This window comes from Conger conger, chromosome 11 (genome assembly GCF_963514075.1).
Source record: "Conger conger chromosome 11, fConCon1.1, whole genome shotgun sequence".
Classification (NCBI taxonomy): domain Eukaryota; kingdom Metazoa; phylum Chordata; class Actinopteri; order Anguilliformes; family Congridae; genus Conger; species Conger conger.
In genome coordinates, this window is record NC_083770.1 from 49,670,700 (window position 1) to 49,683,137 (window position 12,438).

At 42.3% G+C, this 12,438-nt stretch overlaps 1 long non-coding RNA gene across 1 annotated transcript; it reads right to left on the reverse strand.

The window, feature by feature from the left end:
- Positions 1–1,039: 1,039 nt before the first annotated feature.
- Positions 1,040–6,231, reverse strand: LOC133140166 (uncharacterized). The gene is made up of 3 exons (XR_009709996.1): positions 6,117–6,231; positions 4,335–4,420; positions 1,040–1,156 (listed from the first exon to the last, which is right to left on the reverse strand). It is a non-coding gene; the product is annotated as an uncharacterized LOC133140166 (long non-coding RNA).
- Positions 6,232–12,438: the final 6,207 nt, after the last annotated feature.

Below are 12,438 nucleotides of genomic sequence, written 5' to 3' on the forward strand. Positions count from 1 at the left end.
GCTCCAGCCCTGCTCCTCCCTGCTCCAGTCCTCCTCCTCCCTGGTCTAGCCCTGCTCCTCCTCCCTGGTCCAGCTCATGTCTCACCGCATCCTGGAGCAACAAATTCATCCCCCTCCCCTCTGAACTCCGGACTCTACATCCCGCCATATGGACTCCATACATTGAACCTATAGGCCCGCGGAGGATGGGCATGCCCCTATAGCCGGATTCCTCCCAAGTTTTTTCTCACCACTGGTATGTTTAATTCTGTTCTTCTGTGTTACTCTGTAAAGCGTCTTTGTGGCTGTCTTCTGTGAAAAGCCCTATACAAAAATAAATTGAATTTCATAGAATTTTCTATTGGCTATAGCTGCCTATAGCTGAATTTAGACCCCCCTTTATTTTGCAATGAAATACTCATTTGACAGATGCTCTTATCCAGAACGACGTACAATGAAGTGCAAATCATAACCAGGGACAAGTGCGCTAGAGGCAAGTACGGTTCCAAGTGCTAGAGTGAACAGATAAAAACACGAAACCTTGCAGTTTAATCAGATAAACTGACCAAGAAGTAACAATAACACAGTTTTGGAAACTATGTTCTGGCTTTTACTTCATTTTCATTCATTAGCACCCTTTGGTGGATTTTGACCCACAATCTCTAATCGGAACAGGCAGGCGGCCATTTTAATTTGAGCATGGACTCTTGTTAAAAACACACATGTGCCTTTCACTGCCTTTTTCCTTTGTTCATGCCACCGAAAGCATTGTCCGTAAGTACTATTTATGTACAAAATAGAGAAGAATACTGCTTTTATGTAAATGTCAAACGTATTCATGTTATCAGTAAACCGCCTGCCCCGGTCTATTCTGTCCACTGTATGAGAACATGCCAAGGTTTTTTTTACGCATTGCTGTCCTTCATCACATGGTTTTCTATTTCTTTTCCCAGACAGTATTGTGTATAATAGATATCTGGAATATTATTAGCTATTCACAGTTATGGTAAAACTCTTGAAGTTACTACAATGCTTACCACATATTTATGTTTCTCAGTTTCTCTCCTATTCATCTATATGTGAGTGCTGTCCCAAGAAAGCACCTGGAGTTCGGACGCTGTTTCCTGAATCCCGTATTCCTTGATTGGAGAGTGGCTGTCTGCTGAATTGTGTACATCTAAACACACACAAAGAGAGCAATTAGTCGTGCACTTCCACCACTGATTGGATGTAATGACAGGGCAATTTGGGACAGGGGACAAGGCAAATTAGCCTTGGCTAGAAACCCTACATGCAACACGTCTGTGTTCATGGTGTTGGAACCTGTTATAAAGCGCTCCGCATTGTCCCTTTGTCCCTGTCAAATAAACCAATAAATAAATAAACATTCCCAGTAATTGCAAAGAACTCCGGAGGTTGCTCTCCATCATACCCACCCCAAGAGTCTTACTGAGGAGATACCAGCTCTCGACGACAAAACTAAAATCCTCCTTTTGCTCTGGAGAGATATCGTTTGAGCTCACAAGGTCGGGAATCAATGGTCCTGATAAGTTGCCCTTCGCACAGAAGCTGGACCTAGAACAGGTCCTCATCGGTGATGTCTGTTTAGAGAATGTCCGCAAGTCCGCCGTCCACGACTTTAAGACAAAGATCCTGGAAAATGGGAGATCTTCACTGTTCAGTCCACGCACTGGCCATGTTCACATCGAGGAAAAGGTAACTTCCAGATTACTGTTTCAATGAGGTCTACTGCAAGGTTACCATTTCAGAATAAATGAGGAAGACTAAGGGGTTTGTTTCTGTTTTGAGTGTTCTGATTTGTCCGTGTGTGTATGCGAGGTCGCTGGCCTGGGCGAGCGGGTGGAGTTTTTGGTTGTTGTGTGTGCATTTCGATCGAGAGCATGACTGCAGAGAGAAGCCTGTCATACAAGGTAGTTAATGTACTTTTCTTCTGTGCAACAAAGGAAGCGGATGCCTAAAGACTCTCAGTTTTTGCAGCAGAAACCTGCTAAGTCGTTAAGTTGGGTGTTATGTAATTAGCAGCTTCAGCCCTGGAATTGAAAAGGTGTGGCTCAGTTCCCCCGCGTCTCCCAACTACCGTTCAGAGACAGAAGCAGGAAAAAGTAACACCGTGAAAAGAATACCAATTTCAGCCTGATTCATGTTGTTTGTGAAGTTTTAAAATGCATAGAAGTTGAGGTGCTACCATGCTTAATATTATGCGTTAAGTTTTACTGCTTTCGCTGTTAAAAATGATTGAATGGAAATAAATACACTCTGGCCTTGCGGCTTAAGGCATTTAACAGGATTCCTAAGTCTTTTGTATCATGAGTCCATCATTAATATGGCAATGTTAAGCCTATTTCTTGTATAGACAATGTCACTGTACGAACGTCATTAATGCAGGTGGGCTGAGCTTGCAGGATAGCTAGTGATAGAGTTAAAACTGTTTAACTGCAGTTAGATAAAACATTTGCTATAGTTAGCTGCATGAATTTGACTCGGTAAATACTAATGGATGCCTAATATGCCCGCTAGCTACCATTACAATAAATTAAAAACCTACCAGATACTGATTGTGATGACTGAAGGCTGAAGGCTAGCGCCCCCCCAAATCCTATCCAGTTCCATTAACATGGCGGCCTGTAGTGTAGTGGTTGAGGTACATGACAGGGACCCACAAGGTTGGTGGTGTAGCCACAATAACTTCCGCACAGCCATTGGGCCCTTGCGCAAGGCCCTTAACTCCTGTCTTCTGCTTAGTCTAATAAACTGTATATCACTCTGGATAAGATTGTCTGCCAAATGTCAATAATGTAATGTTTTGTCTTCTTCTTTACCAGCAGTCAATCATGAACAGAGTTGACACAACTCTCTCTCTCTTGGGAACTTGTGGGAGACACAAATTGAGGTTTAATTGGGACGCATTAGACATTGCAAGTTAAAAGTTCAATTGGTAACTTTTGACTTTGGTCAAGAGAGGAATTGCAGCAACAAACATCCTCACACCACAACACTGTTTATCCCTCCCCCTTCTCTGTGAACACGCTGACGTTGAAATCCCCCCACACCATTGGCTGTGGCAATTTTCAACCAATGAGCTTGAATTATTATACAGCTATACATTCTTTTGGTACAGAGTGTTGATCTGTCAAACCAGAATTTAAGGAGTATGAACACATGCAGTGGGTGAGTCAACATGAGTGAGTCTTTCTCAATGATTTACAATGGTCTTGTAACAATGTGTTAACACAAAAATCTTACATGTTGTACCTTTAACAAGCATTAGAAAATTTGTGGGGGCTTTTAAGGAACACAAAACCAAGTTTATGTTGTATTTAACGAGGCTCATCAGCATGTTTGTTAATTCTCAGTTGTCAAACATCCCACAAATGCAGTGGCCATAGCCCAGATTGTTACCACAGGACCAAACAATTGCGTGACCTTTTTTTCTCCAAAGTGTGGGCTAAAAAATACAAGAAAGAAATATGAAGCTTAATAAATTGCTCAAAAGGGAGGATTTAAAAGATTTGCAAAGTTCTTGAAAATGATTTTGACTGGTACTTTACCGGCTCAAATTAAAGTGCAAAGCAATTCCAGTGCATTAATTTAAGAGTACCTCGCCACCCACACACCCCAGCTATCTTCTCTTCACTTAAATACACTTTTATTACTTCACGAAGAGGGCAGCCTCATTATGCACTGTGAGGTACACTTCATCACCTTAATCTGGCCAGGAATCAAGCCCAGCAAACTGTGGGAATTCAAACGCATTTCACAAAAAACACTTTTTAAATAGTTCAAAAAAACTACTTTCAATAAATCCCTGCTCAGGTAAACTCAAATACTATTTTACACTTACACTTTTTAAAATATATTTTGGTATTTTATTTAAATTGTGCTTTTCATAGCCAGTGTTGCTTATGTTTGTCTTATTGTCAGATTTTGTACCAAAAATGTTGTTATTTATGTGAACGCACTGTCACTGAACGGGGAAAGAAACGTGGAAACAAGAAGAACAAAGCAACAGCGATTACACATATGGTGACTCTCTGAAGGGCCATACAAACACGGAGCAGGAAAAAAAGTAAAGATCTTGAAGCACAGGCTAAACACAAATACGGGGCACCCCAGAGACTGGTGGAATGAAACGGAGCTTCACACCAGTTTTTAATCATTCGGAGCAGCTGTCCAGAACCCAACCACTCACTGCATAGATATTTTGCATTTCTTGTAAATTCTCTTCGGAGAGTGTGGAACGTGGAATAGTCTATTAAAAGCCCATAATGCAATGTGTGAGGTATATTATATGTTCCAATTTAAAGTACACCATGAACAAAGTACCATGAACTTACCCCAGCTGTCCGTACATGCAACAGTAGATGAGGTTGTTGGTTATGATTTCCCAGGTTCATGCAAAAATGGACCGGGCAGACAGAGCCTAAATATCATGAAAAGAAAAATTGGGTAAACAGAGCCTAAATATGAAAACATTACATTACATTACTGGCATTTGGCAGACGCTCTTATCCAGAGCAACGTACAATTGATTAGACTAAGCAGGAGACAATCCTCTCCTGGAGCAATGCAGGGTTAAGGGCCTTGCTCAAGGGCCCAACGGCTGTGCGGATCGTATTGCGGCTACACTGGGATTTGAACCCCCAACCTTGCCTGGCCCAGTCATGTACCTTAACCACTACGCTACAGGCCGCCCCGAAAAGAAGAATCGGATAATTTGTCAGCGATCAGGAGGGTGCACAAAGTTAGCAAATGATATGGCTGACATCCACTGGAAATGTGGATGGTTTTGTCTCGTGTTTTCTCACCAGCCTGGGGGTTGTGTCTGGCTCTCCACCGAGAACCTCAACCTCAACCTCTGCCCACCCTGCCAGAACCTGGGCCCTGGGTTTCTTTAGTTTTCTTCAGCCAGCAGGTGGTATTGGTCATCCCTTGTGTGTTGACCATCTCTTGTGTGTTTAGCGCATCGCCCATTATCCTTGCCTTGGCCTAACTTAACCTTGCCTTGGTTACCGTTTTGACTTGCTGTTTAACAATCCTAGTTCTGTCCGGACCTCGCTTTTGCCTTTTCCTATTGTACGTAAGCCTTACTAAAACCCATTTCACCTGCACCTGTTTCCGGCCTCGATGACCAATTTGCTTTTACTACCTTCTGGGCAGCCGTTGGTTTCCAATAACTGCCGCACGGTATCTACTCGCAGAGTTGCTTTACATTAATCCATCGTCATGGAAATGACATTGAAATTATTTTTTCCAAAGTTATTGTTGCATTGAAGTGCAGATTGAACCAATCAATGTCATTCAAAACAACTGGCAAATGGTCTATATTACACCCACACTATGGTTCTTTAAGCAGGGAGAAGATAATGTCAGCATTGTATTGTTGGTATAAACCTTCTACTAGTTAGCTGACCTTTGGTAGTTAGCTATGCTTGATTTGTTACATGCAGTCTAATTATTTTGCACTCTTTCTAATACTTATAAGCTGCATTGTCAGTTTTTTAACATTCTGTATACCTTCACTAAAATAAAGCAAGGCAATTGAATTTTAAACCCCAAATCTATTTTGCATGAAGAAACAACCTGTCACTCCTCTTCAAATTTCAAGTTGAAAAAAATATTATTTCAGGGGTTTACTCTGCGGGTCATTTTTGACCCTTAAGACAACACAAGGGTTAAATACCTAGGTCTACTATTGCCTACTACGTACTTTGGCATGGTACATAACGTGTCTGCTGTTATACTTAATTATTCTAATAAGTAACTGTAGTACAATTACTTTTAATGCTTTAATATCCCAACAGTAGGAGTGTCGATGATGATGAACAGGATTTTCCCTGTGAGTTCATGTCTACTTCAGGTTAAAACCATGTCCCATTCATTTTCTTTTCTTTTTAAGTTTTGCATATGTACACGTGTGTACACATCCCCATATGCCCCTTCTAGTGCAATTATTACCCCCAACACAAATGCTACTTTGCAACACGACTGCCTTTTCAAACCTTTTGGTTCACTTATTTACTTATTTATTTATTTTGAGAGATACATCAAACGGCCAGTGAACAGCGAGCGAGATGCCTTAGAAAGAAAATAGACCTGTCATATCCGGCACTACTTACCAAATCCTGCGCCATGCTAGGTATTTTTTTAAGCGGGCTGCAGCCCGAAAGCCAATGCAGACAACACAATCGCGGCTAACAGAGCTCACGCTTGGCTTGCCACCAGCGCGATTTCTCTCTATCTCCCGTTTCATTACCTTATTTGAACCTCCTTTTCGCTAAACCCCCCTCCTCCCCCCGCCGTCAGTGCCAGCGCAGCCGTGGTCTCTGTTGAATATTCTGTTTGCTGCATTCTGCACGAGCCTGTCAGCCTCTCCCGTAATGAACTCCTGTCTACAGCGCTGTACTGCTTATCGCCCTTCGGCCGCACCGAACTACAAATCCCATGATGCCACAGGGCTGAACGGCCCGTGGTCCTACCATGTCCATCAAATTATGTTCTTTAAATATAAATTAAATTATTAACAAGTTATTATAACAAGTTAAGACTGGGTGAAGCAAGCAACTTCAGAAGGTTTTTGTTCTGCTTCTTATACAGTACTTATACTGCTTAGTTATTAAGGCTCTGTGTGCAGACAGAGCTAATCTACCTCCATCAAGCTCATGTGTTCTGCTTTCCTTTTTGGTTAAGAAAGGATGCAGTGACAGAGTAGGGTGCGGGTTCTTTCGCACTGACATTTACGGAGATCACGCCTGGATTTACAAAATGGCTGCCTAGCTGTTCACACAGAATGCAACTCCAAATGATTGTCATATGAGCCATGAACATGAGTTTGAGATACTTGTCGGAAGAGAAAATTCGAGTGCTTATCTGATGTATGTATGTTCACAGAACTGGAATGAAACAAGAGAACAAAAGTGAATTTTATTTTTAACAGCTTTACTAGATAATGATTTTACTCTTAATCCACAATTAAGGTGCATAAACATACAGAATTAAACCAGAATACAAATATAGTCAGCCAGTCTCTCACTGTCTGCAGTATAACTTAAGAGGAAGCCACCATGCATAATTTTGCTTCAGGTATGTTTATTGCATAAATAATGCAATTGCACAGTGTTACACCAAGATCCATGCCGTTCAATAACAAATCTCTAATTAATCAGAATTAACCACATTCTTAAACAGCAGGACACAATCAGTGAGTGATTTTACAAGTACAAACAGAAAATACAAGTACTGATGTGTTTCGCAAGAAAATATGATACAAAGTATTTTGGCAATGGAACAGTAATTTTTTTTTTGTTCATGAATATTTACTGAAAATTGTAACGGCAGGAAAATGAGTTCTCACAGATTCATTTGTTTATCTTGGAGGGTTCATTCCATCTTATTCCACTTCTTCCTTCAGTCTCTCGTAGATAATATTTGGTCCAGTCCTGTTGAATCTTGCTCAAGTGTTAGACTCATTACTTAAGTCAAAATGCCTCAGGTTCAAGCAGCTGTTTGTCGAGAGAAAAGAGTAAACTTCAAACTGTACTCTTCCTTGTTTTCACTGAACTCATCAGCCACGCTACATTCACTGTTATTGCTTTCAATTATTTAATAATTCCTGTGTCTCTTCTGCTTTACTTTACCCATTACTGCAGTCTGTGTTGTTTGAGTGTCTTTGGCGAGATCTTTAATGAGCCTCCATTGATTGGCCTACCTATCTACCCAACACAGGTCCTTCACTGTCCTTTGGTTTATGCAAACAAATAAACACACTTTGTCTTGTTTACTCATCGTATCGTGGAGTGAAATAAATAATTGGCAATGAAAAAAAAGCAGATTTTAAGCTAGGTTTTGAGGAGGAGCAGGATATTTACATAGGCTGCTATGCTTATGGATTTGAATAAATAAAGAGAAAGTGCAATGGCTATGCGCAGGTATGAAGAGGGTACAATGGATATAATGGAGTCTGGAGTGGTATTAGGTATGCAGTGGGTACAATTGAGGTAATGGTTGCTGGAGTGGATATAAGTATACACTGGATAAAATGGATACAGCAGTTGCTAGAGTGGATGTAAGTATATGGTGGGTACAATGGATATAATGGTGGTAAGAGCAGATATGATAATCAGCCAATAGATGGCAGTGTCAACTTTATACACATGAACTAGGTCCTGAAATCTCTTGATTTTCAATAACCATTCTGAATTGGACATGGAATGCATCAAGCTCCATGTGTCCTACACTTGCGTTCTACCCGCTATGGATATGAATCATAAGTAGCATAATTTAGTTTTCCTGGTATTTCTAATGGTTTAAACGGCATAACTAATTGCATGTTCAAGCTCGTATGTCTGTAATGTGGAATCCATCTTTCTGGATTATGCTGTGTGCTTATGTAGCTATCTCACACTGCTTATGCAACATCACTCAATCACGTGTTTGTGTTGCATATCACAAATTTTGAATTCAAGTAACTAATTATAATTGTCAGTGTGGAAAAGAAAAATGTTTGAAGTCTAATTGCTACATTCCACATACATACACACACACACACACACACACACACAAACACACACCCACAGTACCTACTATATTCACGAGTACCAAGTTATTGACATACAAGTGAAGCCTAGCTACAACACTCACCAATATATTTTACAGAACCTAAAAATCTAAATCTCTAAAATATATATTTTTTGCATTTGTTGAAATGACTTCTACAGAGAGCAAAAGGGAGCATGTCAGTGGCATGTGGTCATTATGAGCGTGATGCTATCTGTGCATCGCTAGTGTCCCCCACAGTCTTCACATCCATGCCATACATTTCCCTGATGAACCTCTGATGAAGTACGCATGGTCACATATACATTCTGATCAGACTTGGGCCAAATACTTTTTTTTTTTTTCAATGAAATTTCTTTTTTTTTTTCTAAGCTTGTCTGGTGCAACGGAAATGAAATATAAAAAGGTATGAAATACTCAAAGTGCAAACCACATCTTTGGTTCCTCTTCTTGGTTGGCTCAGTTGCACCAGGTGAGATCAATCGAGCACAGAAAAGCATTGGAATCCAAAACAATTACGTATTTGAGCCCTGTGTGATTGTGATACAGGTTGAAATGTGTCAGTGCCACTGCAGCACATCCAGTATGTTTGTGCTCATATGAGCTGATGCAAGCGCATGTTCCACACCACCACTGGTCCATTGGGATGAAGGACCAGTACATTACATCACATTAATGGCATTTGGCATACGCTCTTATCCAGAGCGACATACAGTTGATTAGACTACGCAGGAGACAATCCCCTGGAGCAATGCAGGGTTAAGGGCCTTGCTCAAGGGCCCAACGGCTGTGCGGATCTTATGGTGGCTACATCGGGGATTGAACCATCGACCTTGCGGGTCCCAGTCATGTACTTAACCACTACGCTACAGGCCACCCTTGTACCCTTGTACACAGGCCACCCTTGTACACCCAGTACTGTTTGTGAACCGACTGCTACACCTATGAGTAACAGATGAAGTAGTACCACACTGTATACCCTGTTTTAATGGCAATGCATGTCATTCTAACTGAGAGACATTTCAGTCAAGTACTGTGGTGCTGGATAATACTACAGATACACAGATACTATAATAATAAATAAATCATAACAGTATGTCTTAGATTTCCTTACAGTTTGGGGGAAAAATAAAAATGAAAGGAGGAAGTATGTGCAATTACTCAGAAGTTAAGCAGATGAAGTATGCCTTACTATGCCTTGTATGTTTATCTCAGTGTCATATGTAACGTTTCATGATTCGTGATGTAACGTCAGGCACAATTGAGAGTGCCCATACTGTACCATTACAGATCCATCAGCATGTTGGGCAATCGGCAACATTGTGGGTCGAATAATTCCTCGGGCTTCCTCCAGAACTACACCCATCCGGGGTGCAGGAAAAAGAGAACAACACAACAACATTCTTTCATTCCTCGTCCTCCTAATAACAGGCATGTCTGTGCGTTAGCCTTGGATGCAGGCAGTTTTCTCATGGCAGTCCTGCCATGAATAGCAGCCTTTTGAAGTGGGTAATAGAGGGGTGTCAGTTCTCTGGTAATTAGTGAGACAGTTGTTATCGGGCTGTTTAGCGGTCCATCTGCCTGTCTGTGTCTGTCTCTTTGCCGAGGCAGTTTGTTCTGTGTCTGTGATATGTTGTCATCAGTTTTGGTAGTTCCCCTTGCATCATGAAATAATATTTGCCGTTTTTATGGCCAGTGAACCTATAATTCAGCGTCTGACTAATATGGCCTCATTGAAACTCTGTTAGTTACCTCAGGTTGCTTTGGAAACACATATCAAAGTGCTGATAGCCAGTCATCCTTTATAGCTGACACATGCTGTTCATTGGCATTCAATGTGACTTACCCGTGTGGCTGGCTTTGTAATTGTGATTTTAGTTCCTTCTCCTTGTGGTGCCTCTGTTATGTTGTCTGGCCCCTGTATACAGTCAGTACACCGGATGCAGTGCGGAGAGACGATAGGAGCTGGTCATCAGAGGAGAAACACGCGTGTTGTGGAAACACGCCGGAGGGAGTCTGATGACATGGGCGGGGCTGTCGCTGGGCCCGGGGGGCTTTCAAACACTGGAAAAGGACAGATACGCAGGCCGGCTGAAAGAGCCAGCCCGGTCGGGGGCCAGGACAACCTTTCTCTTCAAAAAGATGGGAGAAAGACTTTCTTTTTTTTATTTCTTCTCTTCTTCGCTCTTCTGAAGACTAACCCGCTCAATGCTTTCAGGGAGGAGGGGGAGTCTGAGCGGGGGGGGGGGGGGGGGGCGGGGGGGGGGACAGCAGTGCCACGCAGGTGAGAGATAAGAAGTAACTTTCAGGCGAGGACTGCAGTACTCCCGCTCAGATCCTGAGGGGAGTCAACCCGTTGTCAAAGAGGATGTGTCATCACAGGAAGTCTGGGAGGCAGGGTGCCGGCGTGGGGACGATGTACGTGACTCTGGGACAAAGTGGAGCGCCCTGAAAAAGCAGCTTTGACAGCTCAGGGGAAGGACGGGTTTCAACACCAGGGAAGAGCAGGAAAAATAGATTTTGATGTTGATAATTATTTGGATAATTTTATATTGGATTTGAAATTAAACAATGAATATGCGGTTAAAGTGCAGATTGTCGCCTTTAATTTGAGGATATTTACGTCTGTATCGAATGATCTATGTCAGAATTACATCCCTTTTTAAACATAGTCCCCCCCCATCTTGTGACCATAAGTAATTGGACAGCTGGATTACCATGATAAATCCGGTGCATTCAGTCACTCAGTGCAGGCTTATGAAAGCTTTCAGTTTCTTCATTCTTGTCTTCATTCTAGTGCCTTTGGGGCGTGTTATTGCCATTTGTCAGCATGAAGACCAGAGTTGTGCCAATGACAGTCATTGGAAGTTATTTTTTATTTGTTGTTGTTTTTGCAAAGGAAGCATGAGATTCAGAGATTCTGCAAAGAAAGGTTTCTCTCGAGGAAGCAAGGAAAAGCTGAACTAAAGAAAGTGAAAAGCCTGTGCTATCAGGCCAGGAGAATGTGGATAGGACCATCATAATTATCACTGTGGCAGCACTCGCAAGGGCAGGCGCTTGCTATGCGTGTGGTTACTGGCAAAGAAGAGGATTCATTTTAACCGCACTAAAGGAGGCAGTACCAAAACCCATGGATAGGGGGAGACAAAACTCTTTACCTTCATGGTTGGAGACTGAACGCTCAAGGTTGTGCCATTTGTAACAAAATGATATCTTAACACCCCGCATAAAAATATACAACACTTTGTTGGTAGTAGAGAGGTGAGGCGGGCGAGACGCTGGGTAAATATTTTGTCAGGTTTCGTTGGAGGAAGCGGCCCAAACAACAGCTTGTTTTGCGATGTGACAAACAAGGTGCTGACGCCGGTGGATTAGGACGCACAACCAATCATCACGCTCTGCCGCAATTCACACTGCTCCATCAGAGCGTGTGTACAAGTGTTTTTCGTCCTATGTAAGTCACACGGACGAAATATGAGAATTAACTGTTTTTGTAACAATGTATGCATTCACTGTCGTAATAAATAGTTGGTGCTCAGCATAGCTTTATTAATTTAATTAATGTCTTACTTGTTTTCATGGGATACAGACAAGTATTCCAAGCAAACATGTACTGTACTGTTCCCAAATGTATCTGCTCAGAACACACTTCTCCTGTTCTATTGAAAGAGAAATGATGGGTAGTTTGGGGCAGGCTGTGCTGGGCTGGGCTGTGCTGGGCTGGGCTGGGCTGGGCTGGGCTGGGCTGGGCTGGGCTGGGCTGGGCTGGGCTATGCTGAGCTGGGCTGGGCTGGGCTGGGCTGGGCTGGGCTGGGTTCCTTGCAGCACTTCTGGGTTAATATGAGTGAGGGAAGGCTGCATCATGTGTCGGGGTGAGGGGGGGTG